Below are 19,289 nucleotides of genomic sequence, written 5' to 3'. Positions count from 1 at the left end.
ATGGAAGGGGTACTACAGAATTAAAGATGGACAATTTTTTTTGGTCCTCCAAGGGAGATGGTGAACTTGTTGATCCTTTGGCAAAATTCTAGTATGCATTATTAACAGGGTAGTTTATGAGTACATAGAAGGGGAGGCAGTGATGATTAGGTTGTAGCATGGGCTACACATTTAGTTATGCCAGACTAATGCCATTTCATCATTTTTTACAGAGTTACTAGGCTGGTAAATCAGGGAAATGCCATAGACATAGTATACCAGGGTTCTAGCAAATGATTTCAGAAGTCTCTCACAGTATCGTCGTGGACAAGATGGAGAGATGTGCACTAAACGATCGTACAGTTAGGTGGGTGTGAAAGTGGCTGACTGGATCCATGGAGTGATGAATAATGGATCAGTGTTTACTTTTGAAGGTCTCTCATAGAGTGTCACAAGGCTCTTTTCTTAAGCTTTTCTGTTCCATAATTTTTAATGAGTGACTTAGATAAAAGTATAAATTGTATTCTTTTCAAGTTGATGACATGGAGTGGAGAGGACTGATACAGATTTTGACAGGTTAGAAGAATGAAATAAATCTTTGAAGATGGGGATGGGGATGAATGTAAAATGCTCAGCTTGGGTTTACAAATTATCTGCATGAGTTTAAAATGTAGAAGATGTGTCAAGACAGCAGCTCAAAATGAGTCACTTTTGTGTTTAACCAAGCAACCTAAAAAGCAAACGTAATCATAGGCTCATTATAAGAATTATTTTGGCAAAAGGGAAAGAAGGGCATCAAAATAGTCAAGTGATTAAAAATCACATCCTGTGTTTAACTTGAAGAAGAGAAAACTTAGGAGAAGGCCATGATTTCTGTTTTCAAATATTTGAGACACTGTTATGTTTTCTCAATCCCAGATAACACACATAAGAGTATTGGGTAGAAGTTAAAACAGAGAAACAGATTTTGGCTTAATATAGGGAAAAACAAATACTTTTTAATGGGGTGTATACAACCCATCTGTAATGTTTTTCATCTCATAGTTCTATAAAGTAAAAACATTAATGGGACTAAAGGTCTCAAGTTGGACATAACATAGTTTCAGTTTTTTCCAAGCTTTCAACACTTTCCATTAGAACTTACAGATTATACAGCCTGTGACTTTATCTTACTAGTATCATACTTTAATAACTGATCCAGACACAGTTAAAAGTACCTAGATTCTAGCATCCCAAGCACATCAACGTTTATATATGATATCTATTATGTAATAATAAACTGTGTTGTGGTATAGCGGACTATAATGAATGGAAAGAACATTTGAAAAAGATTTGGAGCAAACACTGTGATCTACCAAGTGATAGTGTTTTTGTAGACCAGTAGATGTTACTTGATGTTTTTGTTTGTTTGGATACTGTGATAACTATTTCAATACAATTGGTTTCTTTTGTAATCCTATGTGTTTTATACGTTTAAGAACATTATTCTGGGAAAGAGTCCCTATGCTTCACTGCCAAAGGGAGTCCATAACACACATAAAGAACCCCTGTATGGACAAAATAAAATCTTGGGGCTTCTTTTCCTATGTATATCATTGACTCACTTGGCAAATTATCAGTTGTGGTTTTTTTGTGTTTTACCATTGCTTAAGATTTTATTTCTTCTAGTTTGTGTCTGATTATTTGGATTGAACCCTGTGCTTACTTAGTTAGAGTTTCTTTTTTCCATAGCAACTCCTGTTAAAGCATCTCACAAATGCCTTTTCTTGGTTTCAAGGCCATCTGGATCTTATGGATACATCTGATACCAGAAAACCAACTTAAGCATATCTGCCCTCCTGATCAGTGGCATTTTCCACATATAAAAACCACATTATTATTTCCTTCCATTTTATAATTCTAGACTTGATAATTGCCACAAGATACATAAAATGCTGTCCATAAAATGACTGCTGATGGTGACTCTAGCATAAACTTATTGAGGGTAAGGACTATGTCTTATTTATTCTTCGTGTCTCCCCTCATAGTCACTTCCTAAGTATTTGTTGAAGTAATGTGTAGGATTTTTTGCATATAAAAGCAATGTGTTACCTGCAGCTTGTCATGCTGAGTGTATGTTTAATATCAAGAATATCTTGAGGAGTTTACATGTTTTCCACATTTAACTAATTTAAATTTGACTATTTAATACTGCTTTTACAAGGAGCTTCTAATTTATTCAGAAAATACTTTTGAGGAAGTAATATCTTTGAATAAGACCTTTTTATCTCAGATAAACTTAAATGTGCTTTTTAATATTTATTTTCAGTTGTGTCCAGTGTCTTTCAGAAGAGTGATAGGAGACCAGAAGTTGCTAGTCACACGTATGTGATGTCTTCTTGATGTTAGGCCTGTGAGAGGGACCAGAGAATCACAGAATGTTAGAGTTGGAAGGGATCTTAAAGATCATCTAGGCCAATGCTTCTCATTTTACAGGTGAGGAAATTTGAGGCCCCAAGATGAAATGACTAATCCAAGAGAAGGGGCAGAAGCAGTTATTGACCTCAGCTCTTTTGATTCCAAGGCCAGGGCTCTTTCACTTCACCATGTGCTTACCTTTACTGGTTGTTTTAGTTTGCCTACCTATCAACAAAATGTGTAGTTATTATGTGGAAAATGTCCTAAATTGTCTTTTGTTATTTGTTGGGTAGTTTTAATTTACTACTTTTTTTCTGACTTTATTCATTTGTACATGATTATGTGTTTGTGTGTATTTTGCCTTTAAATACTTAGCATTCTAATTACAGATGTAGTTTGATGGAAATTTCCTAAGTGGAGAGTTTGATTCCTGGCTTACGAAACAATGTATTTCCTTGAGGGTGGAAGAAAATCTCTAAATTTGCACAGCACCAATCATATAGTTTTATTGTGTTTTGAAACTATTTATTTTTTAGATTGATATTTAGTTAATTTTAAAGCTACACAATTGTATATATTGTTCTTAGTTCAGATCTAGTAAAAAATGAAAAATTGCTCCTATAAACAAGAGTAAACTATTCAGTGGCAAATAGAATTGAAAAACTTTATCGACTGTTAGAAGGAAACTCAATTTACTTTTAAATTTGCTATCCAGATATTGGTTTTATGATACCCAGGTCCCATTATTACATGTGAAAAGTTGAAGGTTTGGAAGGATCAAAACTATTTTAAGATCCTATACCACTTTAAGTTCCATATAGTAATGAACATGATAAAAATTGCATTTTGGGACTATTCAGTTTAACATTTGATACAGCAAAAAAAGGTTAATGAAGATGACAGTATTTAGAATGTATCATAGGGAGAGAATGTAGTCATGGAGATCAGAGAGCTATTGCAATATCCTAGGCATGGAATTAAGGGCCTAAATTAATATGAGAGGAGTGGGAATGAAGAAACAGGAATGAGTGACATTCGACAGGATAAGAATCAGATACTGTAACTTTTTGAATTAACCTTATTTTTTTCTCTTTCTGCAATATGTTCTTAGTATAATCCTAGAGTATATATTCACATTCAGTGTTTCTTATTGACTGTATTGTATTTTTTTTTTAAATCTCGGCTTTTTTCTTGGAATTTTATGAATTATTTCCATTGGCTTCCTCTAGTAGTTTTTATTACATATATAGAGATTTTACATTAATGTGTTCTGCATTTAGTATAAATGTTGTGAATGAATGAAAAGAAAAGCATTTATTTGCTTTTTGCCAGGTACAGGTGCTAAATCTCGGGGAGATAAATATAAAAGTGAGTCCATGACCTCAAGGAGCTTACACATCTGGAAAAATGGTGGCCAAGTAAGGGAGTTTTGGTTTGAGGAGACACGAGTGGCGATTGGAGCCATAGGAAAGCCAATTGCCAGGCCCTTTCTGGAAACGGTGGGAGTGGTCAATTACTGTCTTGGCCACAAGTGTTAGAAGAGAGGGTATTTTAGGTAGATGGCCTGAAGTCAGCTAGATGTAATTGGGTATGCTACTTACCAACCTAGACAACTCAGCTGAGTGGATTAACTTGTCCCAGGAAAAAAAGGCCAGAGTCTTTAGGGTTTATTTTGAAAGCTGCCAGTGGTGAGAAAGGAGCAGCAGCGGTCAGATGGCAACAGGACAAGGATGGTAACCACAATTTGTAGTGCTTTGCTATAAAAATAAAAAAGTGGCATTTTTTTGGTGAGATGTTACAAAGTGATGTTTGGATAGGAAATAGAAAGCCTGCATGCTTTCTCTTTTCAGCTTCTTTTTATGTCCTTTACCCACTCCTACAAGTGCTGTCACTACATTTGAATTTTCTTTAGTTCATAATTCATGAACTTTCAGGATGTCACAATTCAGCACGACTTTTCCTTTTTTTTTTCACCAGCTTCTCATAAAGGTCCTGCTATTCCAAATTTTACCTACTGTGGGTTAGTCTAAGTGAAGGATGAGAACTTTACATTAAGATTTGACTTCCTCCCGTGTATTCTAACTTGAATGGTTTCTGTCTTGACTGAACAATGCATTTTTGCTTATGCAGATTTGTGGGTAATTAATCAGATCCATAGCAAGACACGGGTGCAACAGTTTTGTGTAGTTTGGAACATGTGTTTTGTGTTGTTTTCTAATAAAAATAACTAACATTTATATAGCACCTACTATATGTCAGATACTAGACTAAATACTTTACAAAGATTATTTTATTTAAACCTTCCAACTACCCTCGGAGTTAGATGCTATTATCCCTGTTTACAGATGAGCAAACTAAGGCAAACAGATTAAAGCCTCGGTTCATGTAGTGTACGTCTGAGGTCATATTAACAACTAGGCTTTTCCTACTCCAGACTTAGTGCTCTATCCATGGTGCCACTTAGCTGCCTCCTGTAGCACCTTTAATAGTGACTGGTTATAAAAAGATTCCCATATAGCATTGATATGGACGTTACCTCTGTTATAGAATTAGGAAGAATTTAGCATTTGTCCGTTCAGTTTGTTCTGTTTCTAGTAGCATGGTTTTTGAAGCTCGTTTATAAACCAGCGTTACTTTTTTTTTTATTTTCCATTTTAAAAAACTCTTTAATGACACATTAGAAAAATGTTTTTGGAACCTTTTGTCATGATTTTTCTTGGAAAACTTGTGTCCATTATTCCAGGGAAATCTAAGGACAGGTGAGCAGTCCTGAGTTTTGTGCACCATAGATTTTTTTTCCCTCAATACTATCAGTAGTCACTTTTATTGGTGTTGGTGAAACCAAGTTTCCATCCACATGTCATAAGGTACAACACCAGATTTGCCCAGTACTAAAAGATTCAAGTTGCTTGGCCTCCTTACTAAGTAGAGAAGTCTTTTTGAAAGATTCTTGATTATATCAGTATTCTGTCTACTTGGCATCCTCACGATCGCTCTTCAGACTTTTGCTAAAACACTTATTCATTGTACTTGTTGGCTTAAATCCAGGCATAGAATTTCCTGGTGAAATTTGGGAAGGGTGACTGAAAACTAGTTGGAATGGCCAGAAAAGTTATTATTTCAGGGTCATCCTTCTTAAGTCTATTTAAAGTTATTAATGATTATTTGTTCACATGTCTGCATTGCTAATTATTGCTGAGGTTTAAAAGCTTTTTTAAGTGTATAATCAGTAGGTTTCTATCTCATTTTCTGTTACTTAAAGTAATAAAAAGATGATATAGCTATATAATGGTGTAGCTACAAAAAGTATTAGGTAGACATCCATATTTATCTGGAATTTGCCTTTGAATAAGTGAGAATTTAAAACATATAATTAACATTGTTCTATATTTACCTTATATTAAAGACTTTTTGTGGGTTAAACTTATAAGTAATAAATGGATATTAGGATGTTCCAGTCCTGAAGTCAGAACATTTAAACAAGCTTTCTACATTTAGAGATAAATGAATAAAAGTATGTGGCTTGGGAATCATTCACCCAGGGAAGTGTGGATATAAAAGAAAAGCCTTGGGAGATCACTTTCCAGAGCCTCTGTAGCGTATTATTTTAGAAGTTAGATCACTTTAAAGTAGTGTGAGCCATATACAATTGTACTTATTGTTAGTGTGTTATATATTTCAGGAAGCAATGCACAAATCTGAAGTTTTTTCATTACTCCCAAAGGAATCAGAGTAGTATTGAATTTTCATGACTTATTTTTTAAGTCATTTGATTCAAAATACTTTGAAAATTACTGAATCTACGTATGGAACAAATCTTAATGAAATTTGACTTACATATTTGGCTGTGTGAATGTGTCTAAATTCCAGCATTATATTTTAAGTTTGAGAAGAATAGTAGAATAACATTTTGTTTCATAAACACTAACACCTTAGGTATGATCTGCTAAGAGCAAGTATCTAGGTTTAGCATTTCCACGCCCCCAGAGACTTGCTAAACAGCAACGGTGCTGTTTAGTTAACAAACCCATTATTTGTGTTTTTCCCTAGCGGTTTCATGTTCCTTCATAGCTGCTGAAGATATTGGTCCCACATAATGCCAGAAAGATTCTTTTCAACATTACTTAGTTTGTTGATAGTTACAGTCAGACAGCTAAATCCTAGTATGAGAACCAGAATAGAGAGTTTTACTTCTAAATCTTACATTGATCTCCCTTCTTAACTCTGTACCTATCCTAAACTTCTTCCTCAAATTCACTGATGATATACAAGAAAGATGCTCAAGAGGGTTATGTAATGTTAATAAATGGACAGTTAGATGGTGCAATGGACAGAGCGCCACCACTGCAGTGAGAAGTCTGAGTTTCCACCCAGCATCAGGTGTGGCCCTCTCTGCCTCAGCTTCTTCATCTATTAAGTGGGGGATATTGTGAGGATAAAATGAAATAATATTTTGCAAAGTGCTATATGAATGCTAGCTATTATTATTATTAAATTAGCACCTATGGTCTGCTTTGCAGTTTTGAAAAAGGTCAAATATATTCATGAGTGTGTACTAAGTATTTTGAGAGCTTCATTTCACTTTTCCCTGCCCTCCAATCCCATTTATAGTTAATTCTTTGGGTCATTGGGTGGACCTCTACCAAAATGAATATATCCACTGTGGAGGATTTATAGAAAGGATGCAAACATGGTATGAGTTGCAGTCCATATTTTCTACCAGCATCGATAAATTAATGAATCTGTTAGAGTGAGATAGGAAGCCTGTCTTTTCAAAAGATATTCTCATGTTGTTACACGGGTTTGGTTTAAAATACACACATAGTAACAACATTGACCTATCAGATATCTGTTATTAAGTGATACCTTAATTTTAGTAAATTTTGCTACTTGTCCTTGTTCTGAAAATGGGAATATCTTTTGTTTCCCTAAATGCTTGTTTGAAGAGTGTCTATAGGAAAGAAAACTAGGTTGCATTGCTGATTCTTATACTTTCTTTTTTCCTATAAAAGATACCTTAAAATTTCTTAATCCATATGTATTATGATTTTGGAATATTAAGAAATTTGTTATTCTGTAGGAACTGGAATAAGCTTTTGATTCTTTAAAAAGTTAATAGTGATTTATTAGAGAAATTGTGATGTATTGCTTAAATAACCTGAATTTTTATATCACTGTTTTTGAGTATATAGGATCATTTATATAACCAGTTATTCCCAGCTTTGGTTTTACATTGTATTAGAAAGTAAGAAGTCAATGCTAAGTGAAACTGATTTCAATTTATAATGTTACTCAGTACTTTTTTCTGGTCATTTTTCAAGATTCAAACAATGCAACCTGTATGTCATAATTTCAAAAGGGTCAGGCATTACTAGCATAAGTGATTTGGTTTTGTAATGTCAGGGACTTTATTCCTGCATGTTTACTTTTTAGTTATTAATTTTTTAAAGAACCTCTTGTTCTTACATAGGCCAAGATTAAGTGTGTTAAAAAACAAACTTGCAACTAAAAAGAAGCAATGACTTTATGGAAAACTCTCTGATTGATTATTAAGTGAATCCCAACCTCAAATTTGAAATGAAAGAACCATTAAATTTATGGTTGTAATGTATAAAAACCAGCTGCTACCTATTTTCAAAACTTGAATCTTTTAAAGACAAATTACTTGATCAAATAAAGACATATTGCTTTTTCCCATCTTTCTCTAATGTTCTGACTGTATCTCTTTATTAGTTTGCTTTTATTTGTTAAAATTTTAAGCATTCTGACTTTTTAAAATAAGAGTGCTGAGATTTTGTTAGTATCCCCTGCTGATTTATTTGGCTTTTGTGTTCCTGTATTTGAAACTGAATCTTACTTTATATGCTAGACAAGGTTTATGCCAGCCTAATTAGTTGCTGGCATTTCCTAGCCTCACAGCTGCTGGATTCAGCTGTGTACTAGAAAATATAATGGAATACTGTTTTCAGGGAGCAAGAGGAGATTGTCAACATGTACAACTAGTTTTTGACAGTTCGATAATATATAAGCTTTGAATAGCTCTACCACCTATCTTAAATTTGCATTTTTAGTTCAACTGAAATTATTTGAAGGCTGAAAATTAGCTTTGGCATTTGCTGAATTAAAAAATCTTGCCAAGATAGCTATATTTTTGAAATCTAACTTTTACAGTTTAGCATGGATCTGGAATTTAGCTCTTAAAAATGGACTAAACTTAAAATATTTTTTAAATATAAGAACTAATTCTTTATTTGAGGAATGTTTCAGATAGATAAAAGATATTAGATAGTTGGGTTTTAAATACGTTAGATGTTAATATGTCACAGGATTTACAAAAACAATAGTGAAAATCTGCTTTAAAATTTAAAACTATGATATTTTTTAATGTACTGAGTTCTGTGTACATCACATTTTGGCTTAATTTTTCCTTTGCTGTATATGAAACCTCTACAAAAATCTTATACCAATGCCTCATTGTTCCAAGGATCTTATTGAGGGTTCTCTAAGGCTAGGCCACCAGAGTGCAACATTTGGCGAGTTCTACCAAGGTGGAAAAACTTCTATTACAACCCTGACAGTAGACTGCTGTCAGAGGACCAGCATAGCAAAAGTATGGAGACACTCCTCTCTTACCAAGGAAATTTTTTTGGCCTTGGCAATTCATGAAATTTACAGAAATACAAAATAACTTTGCCAACAAGCCTTTTTTTCATTTCTGTAGTGATAGTGGCTGAAAAGAGGACAGAGGATACTAAGAATTCTCAATTCTCAGACTATCCAGAAGAATTAATTTAACTTTTTGCAGTACTAATATGTAATTTTTGTCCAAAGACTTAGACTTAGGAGTTGAAATACTTTTGAAAGAATTGAAACCATCTATATTGATAGGAAGGAAGGTGAATGAAAGAACAAATCCTGTTGGTTTTCTGTCTCCAGAGGCAACAAGAAACATGGTCACACGTGACACTTGGTCATATTGTTTTGAAGCTTTCATGAGAGTAAGCACCGAGATCACAAGGAAGATAATTATGATTTCTTCAGCCTCCACAGTAAAGGATTAAAAAAAAGAAGAAATCTTCTGATAAGAACCTCCACACAGTCTTACAACATACTTGGGTGCCTGTTGACTTTGATGTGAAATCAGTCAGAAGCATTTATTAAGTGCTTTATGAGTGGTAGGTACTAAGGATACAAAGACAAGAACCAAATAGTATACCTTCAAGGATCTTAAATCTATTGGGGGAGAAGGGGAGGTTAGGGGAGGGACTACATATGTAAAGATATACAAGAATATAAGAGATGTGCAGCATAAATAAAAGCAGTTGAGGGGGGAGATTGTGAGTTGGGACAGTCATGAAAGCTGTCATTTTAGCTGAGCCTTGAAGCGGACTAGGCATTCCAACATGTACAGGTGAGGACAGAGAGTATTACAATGATTGAGGTGGGAGATAGAATAGCTTAGTCACTTTGATAGGAAAGTGATATAATCTGCCTAGGGCGAAAAAAGATCTGCTGTAGCCAGATAGTGAGGGATTTTCAGTTCGGAGCCATTGTGAAGCTTCCTGAACAGTACAGTGACACGGTTAGACTGTGCTTTAGGAGTATCCATTTGGCAGTTGTATACAGACTGGTTTGGAGAGAGTTGAGGCTTAATGGAGGAAGAGAAATTAGCGGATTACTGCAGTAGAGGGGACATGGGGAAGGTAAAACTATATTGGAAAGTGTAATGTGGAAATTAAAAGAGTAAAAGCTTGATAACACAGCTTTGAGGGAAATAGTACAATAAATCATCCTTTCATGATCCTGGTTATTCTCATTTCATGTTTAAGTGAATCAGTTGTAAGTTCACCAAAATAAATATATGATGTCATTATGTAGCATATACCATATGCTGTTACCTAGCCACTTAATGCTTTGTCTCTTTTGTTTGGTATGGTATTAAAACACACAGTATTTGATCATGGCCCTTAAATAACCATTCCATTGCATCAGTGCTTGCTCAACCACATGAATATCATAAATGAACCCTAGCACACCCTGAATTTGACTGCCACGATAGCTTTTTCAGAGCCTTTGGACAGTCAAAAGTAGGGGCTTGATAGACACACCATGATCCTTTAGAGAGGCAAGATAGTGTAGGGTAGTGTAAAGAGTAGATTGGGGTTAAGAGATCTAGGTTCAAATTCTTGCTCGGAGAGTACTAGCTATACAATTTTGGACAAGTCAATTTATGTCTCAACCTCAGTTTTCCCATCTGTAAAGTGGAATTAATAAGTGTCTACATATGTGGGAGTTGCTATTACAATCTGGGTAGTTCCTGCTTTAGGTCAGAATGACTGGAATTTTCAGGATTACTACACCTCAAATTTGTGTTGGGAACCAGGCAATAGAACTACTTGGAATGAGGTTGAGAGTGTTTGTAAGAGCTTAAAGGTAAGTGAGTGAATCTTAGGTTCTTCCACTTCTTTGCCCCCCAGGCATTATGTGCTAATCCTAGAGTGGCTGCTGTTATTTCTTCCTAGGAAAGTAGGGAGTAGTTGCTTACCCAGGTTTTGAAGAATAGAAAGCTCCATGGCAAGCCATAATCTATCTTTTGACCAACACCATCACCATTGTTTCCTCAATTTCCTTATTATGTCTCGATGACCAGGGGTTTTGCAGACCTTAAAGAAACAGATATATTTTAGCTATTCTAGGAAAGAAACTGGCTTCATGAGAAAGAAGCAACCTGTTGGAGGACAGAGAGGATATGATCTTAATTGATTTGAGTATTCCTTACTGCATTATAGATGCAGTAACCCATCTCTATATGCCCATCCTATGTAACTTTCATCCATATTCTTTCGTGTTTCAGAAGGCATTCACCTAATGTGTTGGGAGCACCTTTATTGCATTCTTGTGACATCACAGAGATGCAGGCTGTCCCATCAGCTATTCCTGTACTCACATATCCATTGTATCTTATTTGATCATATTTTTCTTTGATGATGGCATTTCTGCATAATTCTTTGTGTTGCAGCTGGCCTATTTTGATTATTCACCTCCCTTTCATTTTAGGTGATCTTCATATTCTGTGCTTCAGAGATTAGTGTTCTATGACTTGAAAATCATATAGTGTCACTGAAAAGGTATTAATGATAAAAGGTAGAAATTTGTTTCTGGAAGAAGTTCAGGGTCGCTGAAAAAAACTTGATAATCTCTCAGCCCATTCTCCCCTTTTTCATCTTGGTCTCATCTCATCCATTTACTGGATCTGCAGGAAATAGGTATATTGATACACAAGCTCTATAAGTTGCCTATTCACCTATCTGCTTATCAAATTCCTTATCTACTTAGATTTTCCTGTGTGGGGAATGATTACAAATTTCATTTGGAGGATCTGCCATGTATGTTCTAAATTTTAGAACACTCAGCACAGTGTCACCTACAAAAAGGAGCATCTACTGGAACTCCTTTCCACTCTTTGTAAACAGAGACTCATTCTTCAGTTTGGATTCTCTTGGATACTCCTCCATGACTGATTAACTAACACCTTTGGCAAGCATCCCTCCCCCTATTTTAAAACTCACTTGATTAAAATAGAAAGAGAGTTTTTGAGCAAATTTGTTTCTTTTGTATCAGAATCTTCTAAAGTTCTAATGTGCATGGGGCACACCTTGGTGAAGGAGCACCTTTAACTTAGGATTTTGCTCTAAAATTCTTGTGGGTTTTTTATAATCACCATATACACAGTAGATCTTGTAGTCTGTACATGTTTCATTTAATTGTATGGTGGTAAAGATGTGGTCTACCATGGACTATTTATTTACATGTTTTAAAATAATGAGTCATGCATAATAAAATAATAGTGAATCATTTTTCTTTGCTAAAGTTATATCCAGAAAATATTAACAGAAAGATATAATAAATGCATTACTTATTTTTATGAATCAACATATTATGACAATGATTTAAAACTACTTTTCCTATATCTTTTGTAAAATATTTCCAGCATTCTTCATCCTCTTTACTAATGAATATGTGTCTTTTAAAAATATTTTTAACAAAAAATATTACTTTTTAATAGCATTTAAAAACAACTGTAGCCTGTAGTAAATATTCACACACTAGAAAATGGCAGAGAATATTTGGGTTGTATTTTAATAACATAACACTCAGACTTTCTAGGAAGACTAACAGCACTTTGGAGAGTCACATGTTGAAATTGCCAATTTAAGACTTATTTTGCTTCCAAAACTTATTTCTTAGAATCATAGGATTTTTTTTAAGTATTACATGCATATAAACTTATTATTTTATTTGAAAGAATGACATCATTTTCAGCAGAGCTGTGAACTTATGATAAGCAAGACTAGGTCATGATTCCTTCCTTCCTACCTGCTCTTACTTTCAAGTTAACATCAATTATGTTTTTCTGTTGATTGTTAACTTTGAATTCTTGCAGGAGAACCACAGTACTTCTTTCTGATTTCAGCTAATGTTTCTCAGTATTTTGGGGGAAAAACCATACATTTCCCCAGAAATGTTGGGAAAGAATTTCCTTATGGAAGGAAATATGTAGTTGAGACTCTGCCTTGAATGTTATTATTATTATTATTATGTCATTATTATTGGGCAATTGTGGGCCACAGTTTTATCCATGATAATGTTCCAGATCCGGTACAGCTTATTTAAGTCTCAAGTATATTTTTATCTCAGTAATTATGGAATGGGAACCTTTTATCTATCATAGTTTGTGAAAGATGGCAAGCTTTTATTGTATCTGGTTATTGCCAGGAGACTGTGTCTTAGGTGTTTTGTAGGTGCTAAGTTGCGATAGCCTGCAGTGATGTTGTACAAATTTTTTTTCCTTTTTTTTAATCATTTCCATTTACAACCAGTGGTCATCAGTAAGTACAGGTTGTATAAGGATAATCCTTCTATAATTTCTGGTGATGATGACATGCTCCTGAATTGTCATCATAAACCCCTTTGTCTCCATAAATAAATACACCACTCAACAATTTGTCCTATGATTGTTGACATTCTCTACATTGAGTTCATGCAGATATACTTTATGAAGGGCTTTTTGATTCCACTTTCGGATCTTTGACGAATTTCATAGACTCCATTTAGGGAAGGAAAAACAAAATCACTTTTGGTCATGTCAACAAATCCAGTGGCATGTAGCTAATGTCAGTCTGCCTTTGCAAAGAATTTTGTATCAGTTGTTTCGTTTGGGCCTCACAAGAACCTTTTGACATAAGTTCTGTAGGCATTATAATTTTATAATGTTAACTGTTTAGTAGAAATATCAGATTTACAAGTCTATTTTTGTTCAATTGTTTTTCAGTTGCATCCAACTCTTTGGTGACCCCATTGGGGCTTTCTTAGCAAAAATACTGGAGTGGTTTGCCATTTCCTTCTCCAGATTTTACACATGAGGAAACTGAAGCAAACAAAGTTAAGTGACTTCCCCCAGGTCACACAGTTAGTAAATGATGTCTCAAGCTAGATTTGAATTCAGGTCTTCCCAGACTTCAGGCCCAGTGCTCTATTCACTTTACCATCTAGCGATCCTTGAACAAATCTGTACTGTGCCCAGTGATACCATTGTAATAGTATTAATATTCAGCTTGATCATCAAATCTAAGTGTTACATACTTTGCCATTCCTATCCCAGAAAAAAAAAAAATGAAAAGATATAGAACAGATCTACCTGGTTCAAATTGAATCCCCACAAACTCAAATAATCCACCATGGGTGCACTCAGTAGCTGTTGAAAACTAATAATAAATTTTTTAAAACATAAGATTTCTGTGGATTTTTTGGTCTTTATTTATTTTGGTCTTATTTAATGGCATTTATTTATGCCATTAAATTTCCTAATAAGTTTACTAACTCTGAAAGAATCTTGACTAGGTTAAAGGGAAGGATATATTTGAGTATATGGAGGCTTTCAATTAAAAAAAAAAATCCCAAACAAAATTAATGAAAGAATAAGCCAAATTAAACTAACATTAAAACTCATAAAAATTAAACAAAAGCAACATTAAAAAGTGGTTGTGAATGTGCCCATACCTGTATGGGGAAAGTATTTCTTCCAGAGATCATCATGGGACTAATATTTGCAGAAGAATAAGGTCTAAAGTGTCTGTAACACTGTAGAAGAGGAGTTTTGTTGTTCTATGGTAAAAGCTGCCCAGGTGTTCCAAGATCATAGATTTCGAGCTGGAAAGGACCCTTAGAGATCATCTAATCCAAACTGTTCATTTTACAGAGGATGAAATTGAAGCCCAGAGCAGACAGTGATTTGGAACTTGCTTAAGGCTAGGTTTGAGTGGCAACTCAGGCCTTAGAGACCAGAATCAGGGCTTCTCCTGCTCTAATCCAGTTGGAGAGTTAGTTGGTGTGGTGGAAGGGAGGTTGAACTAAGACTCAGGATGCCTGGATTCAAGTCCTAGTTATTTTTGCATTTATTAGCTATGTGATTGGAGATGATTGTGTTTCTATTTCCTCTTTCATGGAATTGTTGTGAAGAAATTTGTTTTTGTTAATCCTACAGTCATATGTAAAAGTGTACAGTCATATGTGAAAGCAGCATTATCTCATTCTCATATTTTTAATGGGATTCACATAAAAATGATCCTGAGAAAAATAGCTATCCTGCTGTTATTCTTTAAGATTTTATATGAATAGATAAAATAACTGCTTTTTCTATTCAGTAAAATTGTCTGTTGGAGGTACACTGAAACCATCCTGTACTACTCCAGTAGTAAACAGGATGATACATACCTTATCCTCTTCAGGCACAGTTTTGAGTTCCTTTACTGGGTCTCAGTGTTTTAAAAGCTTTTTATTATGTTTACCTTGAAGATTATGTGACTTGGTGACATTTATTAAAAATGCCTTAAAGGTCAGTGTTACCTCTAGATGATTATGTGCAATGTTTTATTCTGGGATAATGGTCCAGGTCCAGATGACTTTATTATTTGAGTTCTCCCAAGATATTTGAGGTTTGGGTTTGTAGTATGGGGAGTTGTTGACCACCATTATGTGAAAGATAGTGATTTTCTGTTGTGTTGTATTAGCCTCCTAGGTATTTTCTAGGTGCTAAATTTTTTCAGTCTGAAGTGATGTGTTGCACAATTTCATTACTTTTTTCCATGATTTATATTATTGAGTCTCTAACATTAGCCATTCTGTAATTTATGCTGGAAATCATCTAGGCCTGAAATGCCATGATAAAACCCTTTATTTCCACAAAGAAATCTGCAAACCTCTCATTCTCCTCATATTTTTCAATGAAATTCAGAGAGAAGCTGTCTTGGGGCAGGTTGCTGTCCCCTTGTTATTGTCTTCCTTTATAAAGTTCTGTCAGCTCTTGCACAGGTGGGATAATGATGGTGGAGATTGTCCTTGCCTTCTTCCTATTAATCTTCCAATCTATTTAGTAATTTAAATTTAGTATTTACTAAATAGTAACTATTTCTCTTTTACCCAGGAACCTTGAGGGTCTTGCTCTCCCAGTTTGATTTTTGTGTGTGTGTGTTATTTTCTCTTTTCTTAAAAGGGGCCATTCCTTGAGTAACTACTTAAAGAGGCTTATTCATTGAATGGGTGTATCTCACTCAAAGTGAGAGTCTGATGAGATGAGTGAGAGTCTGATGAGACTTTAGCCTAAAATGACCAAGGGAATACATTACATCCTGGGCCATCTCCAGCCATTCTAATGAATATCAGCCAACTGGACCCAGATGGCTCTGGAGGAGAAAGTGAGTTTGGTGACCTTGCACAGCCCTCCTTCACTCAAATCAAAGTCAGCTGCAAGTCATGTCATCATCTTGATGTCATGGTCCTCTTTGAGAACGAAGGACAAACAGCCTTCCAATCTAAGTCATTTCAGTGAGTCTCCTACAGTAATAAAGTACAGAAAAATATTTGCCTCAAATATCAATCCCCTAAAAAAGTCTTCATATTCAAAATATAAAGTCAGTGTGTGTGTATGTGTATGTGTGTGCACATTAAATCAAGAACCATTACACAATATATATGTGGGCAAAGGAATGGGTAGTTTTCAAAATAAGAATTAGAAATTTTAAGTGATCGCATGAGAACATTCTCTGAATCACTAACAGTAAGGAATGCAAGTTAAAACTATTCTGAGGTTCACACAACCATGCAGGGCCATGAAAAGACAGGCAACCTGACATGCTGTTGGTGGATCTCTGGTAGTTTGACAGTTCTTGTTATCAGTTTGGAATTATGCCAAAAAAGTGAGTATACTCTCTATGTCTTTTGCCCCAGCACCCTACTATGGGGCACATATTACAGGGAAGTAAAAAATAAAAGTAAAGGTTCAACACTTGCTAAAATATTCATAGCACTTTTTGTGGTGGCAAAAAGCTGAAAGCAATGAGTGACCATCATTTGGGAGCATGGCTGGAAAAACTGTGATAGCTGAATGCTATAGAATAATATCCTAATAAGAACTAAGACATGAGGGATTCTGAAAAACATGGAAAGACTAGGATGAATTGATGGTGAGTGAAATAAGCAGAACCATCAGGACAGTGTCTGCAATGACTATAATGATGTAAATTAAAAGATATATAAAAGGAGGTTGAACTGTGAGTAATTGAAAGTTCTTCAGCACAGATAGTAAAACATACATTCTTCTTTCCTCGCACAGAGGGAGTGAACTGCTAGAAAGAATTGTGTATAAATTGTCAGATATGATCTCTGTTAAATGTTTTTGCTAATTGGGATTCTTCTTTTGTCCATTTTCATTTACTTTTCTTCATAAGTGGTCATAGCATGTGAACTTCTGGTTCTTTCACACTTTGCATCATTTAATAAAGACTTTTTAAGATTTCTTTGACTTTCTCTTCATTGTGTTTTTGCGTATATATTACAGTGCTTCAGTTCATTTAACCATATCCCTATTATTGGAAATGTAGGTTTGCATTTCTTTTTTAATTTGCATAGAATACTTTTATGACAGATAATTTTTCTATTTCTGATAACATTTTCTTTCTTTTTAAAAAATTAATTTTTAGTTTTCAACATTTGCTTCCCTAAGATTTTAAGTTCTAAATTTCCCTCGCTGCCTCTCTCCCCAAGACAACATGCAACCTGATATAGGGTCTACATAAACACATTTGTACATTAGTCATGATATATAAAGAAGAATTAGAAGTAATAGGAGGAACCACGAGAAAGAAGAAACAAAACAACAAGGGAATAGGAGAGCAGATAGTATGTTCCATCTACGTTCAGACCCCACAAAGTTCTTTTCTCTGGATGTGGATAACATTTTCCATATTGAGTCTTTTGAAATTTTTTTGGATCTTGCATTGCTAAGAAGAGCTAAGTCTGTCCCAGTCAGGCATCACACAGTGGCTGCTAGTGTGTACAGTGTTCTCCTGCTTCTGCTCACTTCACTCAGCATAACAGCATAAGTTCATATAAGTCTTTCCAGGTTTTTCTGAAGTCGGCCTGCTCATCATTTCTTATAGCACCATGGTATTCCATTATTTACATATACCATATTCAATCATTCTTCAATTGATGAACATCTCCTTAATTTCCAGTTATTGGCCACCACTAAAAGAGCTCCTATAAACATTTTTGTACATGTAAGTCCTTTTCCCATTTTTATGATTTCTTTGGGATACAGACCTAGAAGTGGTATCGCTGGGTCATGGTTTTGTAGCTCTTTGGGCATAGTTCCAATTTGCTCTCTGGAATCATTAGTTTACTTTACAACTCCACCCATGATGTCTTAGTGTTCCAGTTTTCCCACGTATTCTCCAACATTTATCATTTTCCTGTTTTGTCATGTTAGCCAGTCTGATAAGTGCTGATGTGGTACCTCAGAGTTGTTTTAATTTGCATTTTTCTAATCAATAGTGATTTGAAATGTTGTTTTCATATGACTATAGATTTGCTAAATGAATTTCTAAGAAAGCACAGCTTTGCCTGCCTAACTCCCCTTCTTAAAAATCTTTTTTTTTAAACCAATATTTTCAAAGTGCTGGTCCAAAGTTTTACTCATTTGTGAAACTTTACTGCTCAAGGTCCTTAACAAAAAATTGACTCTTAACAGACAAGGTGAACCATGCCATAATTTAACGTGGTTAATTTGAACTGGCCCCTAAATCAGTTTCTTGGGTTGTAGCACATCATTTTATCAGCAGGTAGTAGATGTTAATCTCTTAATGATATCATATAGTTAGCTTAGTCATTGCTGAGAGGAGCATTACAGTTCTCTAAATGAGATTCATGGATTAGGTGAGAGGTTGGACTGTGCCGGGAGTTCTTAACCTTTTTTTCTGTTATGTTTCTTAATCTTTGGCAGTTGGGTGAAACCTAGACTGTTTAAATTTGCAAAATACATAGAAATACAAAAAAAATTAATGATATTGAAATGCATTAATCAGTATCTTTAAAAACAAGGTCATAGACCCCAGGTCAGTGACCCTCAACTAGGGGGTCTTTTCTGTCTCATTCAGCTCTTACCATTTATTTTGACTTTGCTGTTTATTTTCTATGTGGTCTTGGGCAGTTAGTAATTTTATCTATCTGGGCCTCACTTTTCTCCTGTATAAAATAAATGGGTTGGACTAAATTAGCTTTAAGAAGGTCTTCCCTCCAAGTCTAAATCTTATGATCTACTTTATACTTTTTATTCAGTTGTCATATTCTATAGTTAAGCATTTATTTGTGTAGAAGTCATCTCCCTTACTAGATTGTAAACTCCTTGATAGGATTTTTTTTATCGTATTCCAGAAGTTGATGTCTAATGGATGCTTGCTGACTAATTATTTATCTTTGTATTCGTGTACCTAGCACAGTGTGTGAATATATAATACGTAATAAATGTTTAATGTTTATTAAATTGGTGAGTGGTGAAGCCATGCTTGTGACCAATA

At 34.7% G+C, this 19,289-nt stretch overlaps 1 protein-coding gene across 8 annotated transcripts in view; it reads left to right on the top strand.

Moving 5' to 3' along the window:
• KIF2A (kinesin family member 2A) overlaps positions 1-19,289 on the top strand; it is a 77,339-nt gene that overhangs the window by 9,999 nt on the left and 48,051 nt on the right. The gene's annotated exons all lie outside the window — the stretch shown is intronic.

This window comes from Notamacropus eugenii, chromosome 4 (assembly GCF_028372415.1).
Source record: "Notamacropus eugenii isolate mMacEug1 chromosome 4, mMacEug1.pri_v2, whole genome shotgun sequence".
NCBI lineage: Eukaryota > Metazoa > Chordata > Mammalia > Diprotodontia > Macropodidae > Notamacropus > Notamacropus eugenii.
Note: the sequence above shows the minus strand (reverse complement) of the source record. Positions and strands in the feature narration are given on the sequence as shown.